A 6,010-nucleotide genomic window follows, 5' to 3' on the forward strand; every position below is an offset into this window, starting at 1 on the left:
ATTGTGATGTGTTGTTTTATTTTTGTTTAATGTGGTATTTTTACTTTTTCTTTCTGTAACCTTTAAAATTTTAATAAATATTATTTTAAAAAAAACTATTGGAAGTTAGTTTCACTTCTGTGTGTGTGTCACGTTTTCTGTACTAGTGTTCAGAGAGCACAGACATACTGATGGAGTCTCTGTATTTAAGACTGTAAATAAAGTAGTTTCAGAACTACGATTGAGTCTTTCTTCTGCTATGATATGCCAGAAGACTGGTGTGCTCTTTTCAGGAGAGGAGGGTTGCCTATTACTAGTCTCTCTGGACTGAGGGAGATTTATAGCCAGAGAGGACCACCGGAGAGACGCCCCGAAGACTTGGGAAGTTGGCAGCGATTCCCAAGGCGTTTTTCCAACAGGTAGAGCATAGCCACTGTGGCTAGTAACCCTCTCCTCCATGAATCTGTCCAATCCTTGCTTAAAGCCATCCTTGTTGGTGGCCACCATTGCCTCTTCTGGGAGGACGTACCATAGTTTAAGTATGTACTCCATTTTATCTGTTCTGAATCTCACGCTATTGAGCTTTATTTCCAGACTATGTCATTAATGAGGAGACAGGTTTAGTCATTCTTTGAAGACTATCCCTGCCTCCGGGTCTGGTCTTGACTGGGAGGATACGGGAATCAACAAGGGAGACCCACATGACCTGAAGGTGCTGCTGTGCAATGCTAGGTCAATGATTCACAAGACGGCTACCATCCACGACTTGATCATGGATGGGGGACTTGACCTGGCATGTGTAACAGAGACTTGGTTGGATGAAGCAGATGGGCTTGTTCTTGCCACTGCTTGTCCTCCAGATTTCTCTTACACACAATTTCTCGGTAGTGGCGCCTGCCCTGTGGAACACCTTCTCATCAGATGTCAAGGAAATAAACAACTGTCTGACTTTTAGAAGACATCTGAAGGCAGCCCTGTTTAGGAAAGTTTTCAATGTTTGATGTTTTATCGTGTTATTGGGAGCTGGCCAGAGTGGCTGAGGAAACCCAGCCAGATGGGTGGGGTATAAATAATAATAAATGATGATGATAATGATGGGTGGATGATGATGATGATGATGATGATGATGATGATGATGATAATAATAATAATAATAATAATAATAGTAATAATAATGTGTCCTTGGCATGTTGTTGGACTACAGCTCCCTGGTTTGGGACTGATGGGAACTGGAGCCCAAGAACTGATGTCCACAAAGGGCCACCTGTTATCCACCACCTCACTTAGGTTACCAGCTTAGGTAAAGGTAAAGGTACCCCTGCCCATACGGGCCAGTCTTGACAGACTCTGGGGTTGTGCGCCCATCTCACTTAAGAGGCCAGGGGCCAGCGCTGTCCGGAGACACTTCCGGGTCACGTGGCCAGAGCCGCACACGGAAACGCCGTTTACCTTCCCGCTGGTAAGCGGTCCCTATTTATCTACTTGCACCCGGAGGTGCTTTCGAACTGCTAGGTTGGCAGGCGCTGGGACTGAGCAGCGGGAGCGCACCCCGCCGCAGGGATTCGAACCGCTGACCTTTCGATCGGCAAGCCCTAGGCGCTGAGGCTTTAACCCACAGCGCCACCTGCGTCCCATTTTGCGTCCCAGCTTACAGGAAGACAAATATGATGTTGTTGATGACGTGACTTCATTCTTCTACAAAAGCATAGTAAATTATGATCACAAACAGCTCTAGCTTTCTGTGACTTGGTTTCAGGCCAACGTCTGATGTAGCTTAAAATTAGAAATATGTCTTTTCTTTTTCTTTTCTTTTAAGAAGAAGAGGAAAATAAACAAACCTGGGCAAGTACAATAAAGCTCAGAGGCAGTGGAAATGCTGCAGATGTGCTGCATCTGTCTGCATGCCCACTGGGGACGCTGCGATAAAGAGATTATGCCTTTTACACAAAGCTGGTTAGACAACTGAATCAGATAAGCAAATTGACAGCTAAACGAAAGATAGGCTTTTCATAAGGGGAGTACAAAGACGCTGACCCAGTTCATTTAAACTGTTTGTTGTCCCTAATAAACAAACATGAGACATTCTGATGATGGTGCACACACACACGAGTAGCAGGGGGGAAATGACTAGGCAAATTAGGCATCAAATTAGCAACAGAAATTGCTATGATTTGGGCATGAGATCTAGAAAAATGAACTGGGGGATGTAACAAGGGAACACAGCATAGGATTAAGTATTCTCACACGGTATAATTTTATTATAACATTGGACTTCTCTTGGGTAGTTCTCATTTCATGGCATGCGCCTCAGTAAGCGTATCTGTGATTTCCATGACCAATGCAAAACCTGCTGTCCTTGTCGTTCCCCCTTGCCTTCCCATAAACTACTGTTGGTGGCTTACAATGTTAAAATTAATAAAATAACACCACACCAAACACACACACAAATGCTCACGTGAAACAGAAAAAATGCAAAACAAATAAAATGATGCAGAAACCTAAAACATCTCAGAGTTAACACTTGTGATGATCTTAATCAGAAATTTGTTTTCATAGCTCATCTAGAGCAGAGAATGTACAACAGACACATTCAGAGGCAGGCTATGTGTTGCAATTGCCCCAGGGATCAATCTGCCCTTTGCTCCTTTCCATCTAAATATAAATCCTGACCAGAATTGGAGTTCTCCTGCCATATTGGGTGCCCTTTCAGTGGTTCCACTGCCCTTGGAAATACAGAAGATGGTGACCTGGAAGAGGGCCTTCTTTGTGGCAGCTCCCCAACTGTGGAATTCCCACCCCATAGAGGTGCATCAAGCATCCTCATTATCACTGGTGGCTGGTCCCCATTGGCTGGTCCTCCCAATCATCATTCCTCCTCTGGTCACTGCTATGGATGTACAACCTGACTATCTGTCTCCAGGCACTGTGGTCATCTATAACAGCCCTTTAGATATTTGAAGGTGACTATCATATCTCCTCTCCTTCCAGTCTCCTCTTCTCCAGGCTAAACATACCCAAGTGCCTCAACTGTTCCTCATAAGGCTTGGTTTCCAGACCCCTGATCATCTTGGTCACCCTCCTCTGTCGTCTTGGGCTAGACAATGCAATCCTCAACCATTTATCTGCATAGGAATTTTCCCACTCACCTCAGTGGAGCTGGTGATGGACATTCCAATTGTGTTGATAGAATTGATCGGAATCTGATCTGAATGTATCCAAGACTTCCACTTGCATGTTAACAATGTGCATTTAAAAAAGAAAAGCTAACTACAAAGTGCTAGAAATCAAATCCTCACCATTAATTTTTCACTGTTGTCATAAATAATAGCACTCTGGGGTTTTATGTATGTATATTTTTTAATCCCATTTATTAGCAAAAGTCTTTTTGGCTTTAACATTGATGGTAGAAATATTGAGAAATGAAGGCTCATGAGTTATTCATGAGATTAGAATTAATTCAGCCACTATTTCTGGCTTCTGATTAAATGCTGGTGTGTAACCTAGTAACACGGGAAATAATGACCAGATGATAACACTGTGCGAACCAAGTCAATGAAGAGAGGCTTTAATATGTCATATTGCAATATCATTTGCCCTCAAGTAATGGATCTAGATAACTCCAGCCCACATTAACGGGAAAGAATGAAGGCTGTGATCCCAAGCTCACTCACTGGGAAGCTTGTTTGATTCAAATAAATGGGACTTAATCCCAAGTAAATGGGTCTGGGTTCAGGATATCAAACAGGCTTTTCAATATCACTCCCAATGTTTGAGCAGGAGTGTGTTTGCCCTAGGGACGTGGGTGATGCTGTGGGTTAAACCACAGAGCCTAGGACTTGCCAATCAGAAGGTCAGCAGTTTGAATCTCCATGACAGGGTGAGCTCCCGTTGCTCGGTCCCAGCTCCTGCCAACCTAGCAGTTCGAAAGCACACCAGTGCAAGTAGATAAATAGGTACCGCTCCTGCGGGAAGTTAAACAGTGTTTCCGTGCGCTGCTCTGGTTCACTAGAAGCGGCTTAGTCATGCTGGCCACATGACCCGGAAACTGTACGCCGGCTCCCTCGGCCAGTAAAGTGAGATGAGCACCGCAACCCCAGAGTTGGCCACAACTGGACCTAATGGTCAGGTGTGTGTGTTTGCCCTGCCTAACTTGGGAAGATGGGATTATCTCAAGACATGCTCTTGTGAGACCAGCAATGCCACATTTTGTGGGGATGTTTAGCTTTATAAACCATCCCCATTCTCACCCAAAAAGCTTGACACACTGACACAGCACCCAGCTCTCCTGTCCCAATATATCAGTATGGGATTAGCCAGTTGCCCTCTGGAAGCTGAGTTGGAGATCTTGGGGTGTTCTTCAATCCTCTTCTGGCCTACACAGCATTGCAAATCTAGATGGGTTGGAGGTAGACGAGATGGATTGGTTATTGTATTCATTGTCACAATGGAAGGTGGTACAGACAGGGAGAGAGATTAGTTTATCAAAGGCACTGGATGCAGTGAAGGAAAGTTCACCTAATTGGCCCCCATTGTCAGCTAGCTCAAGCAGGGGTGTAAAAAAGCATCCTTTCCCATCCCACCCAGTATTTCTCACACACATCACTGTTTCCATTCCACTGCAGCGCACATTCTGCTGAAAACTGCAATTTGTCTTGCTGTCCACTGTGGTGAAATAACAGAACCCATGCAATTGAATTAATTACGTACATTGCATTGTCATTACAGTGGTACCTCTAGTTGCAGACACAATCCGTTCTGGGGTGCCATTCGCACCCCAAAAAGTCCTCAACTAAAGCGGTGCTTCTGCGCATGTGCAAAGTGTGCAGAACACTTCTGCATGTGCGCAGCGAAACCCAGAAGTGCTGTGTTCACAAGCTGAAAAGATGCAACATGAATATAACGCAACAGGAGGTATGACTGTAATTCACTTCACTTCATTCATTTCAATGCAAAGGAAATGCAATGCCAATGGGTGGATGGGGAACGTAATGAATTACAGTCATACCTTGTGTTGCATTGGGTTCATGTTGCATCTTTTCACTTGCTTCACACATGTGCAGAAGCGCTCTATCACGCTCTGTGCTTGCGCAGAAGTGCTGATCTAGTTGCAGACTTTTCGGGATGCGAATGGCACCCCGGAACAGATCATGTCCACAACTAGAGGTACCACTGTACATATTGTTTGCAGATTGAAAGCATCGACAGTGAATGCCAATCATATTTGCTGAATTTATTTCCCTGCTAGACATGGGAACAAATAAGTGAGTTATGGCAATTTCTGTTTCCATTTCCGCTGGAAGTCTCCAACATCCCTAGGCTCAAGGGATGGGGTGTGTGGAAAGGCACCTTGAGATTCATAATGCTGGAGAATAGGTAAGGCGGATGCACCTCTCCAATGCCCCTCACAATTTGAATTAAAAGTGAGAGTTTAAGAAAGGTACACAGCCAGAGTTGGAGTGCCATCACTCAGCTTCAAAGGTGGGAGCTTTGGCCAGCCTTTCCACTGAGTTATATGATGCCTTTGTGGTTTGTTGAATTTGTTACACGTCCTTGATATTAATAAAGTAGGGGCTGTTAACTCTGATCTTCTGTCTATTTTTCTCCATTTTAATTTTATTAAAGGTTTTCAATATATACAGTCGTACCTCGGTTCTCGAACAGAATGCATTCCAGGAGTCCACATGACTCCCCAAACCGTTTGAAAACCAAGGCCCATTGGCTGCAGGAGCATTGAATTGTGTCCAGTCTGAAGCTGGGTGTGACCCACACATGCCATTAATAATCAAAATATGTAGAAATGAATAATAAACTGGAAGTTTACATCCTGAGTTACATTTTGGGCCACCACAAATAATACACCCACATACAGAGGGCTGTCATCTATGAGGTGGTATTCTCTCTCTTTTTGGTATATATATATTTTAAATTTTCTGTTTTACATTTTAGAATATACATTTAAACAACCTTAAACTACCAATGACTTCCCTTCTTCTCTTTCCATGGTTCATTTTGCATAACATAAATCCCTGCA

Source organism: Podarcis cretensis, assembly GCF_951804945.1.
Source record: "Podarcis cretensis genome assembly, chromosome: 4".
NCBI classification, from domain to species: Eukaryota; Metazoa; Chordata; class Lepidosauria; order Squamata; family Lacertidae; genus Podarcis; species Podarcis cretensis.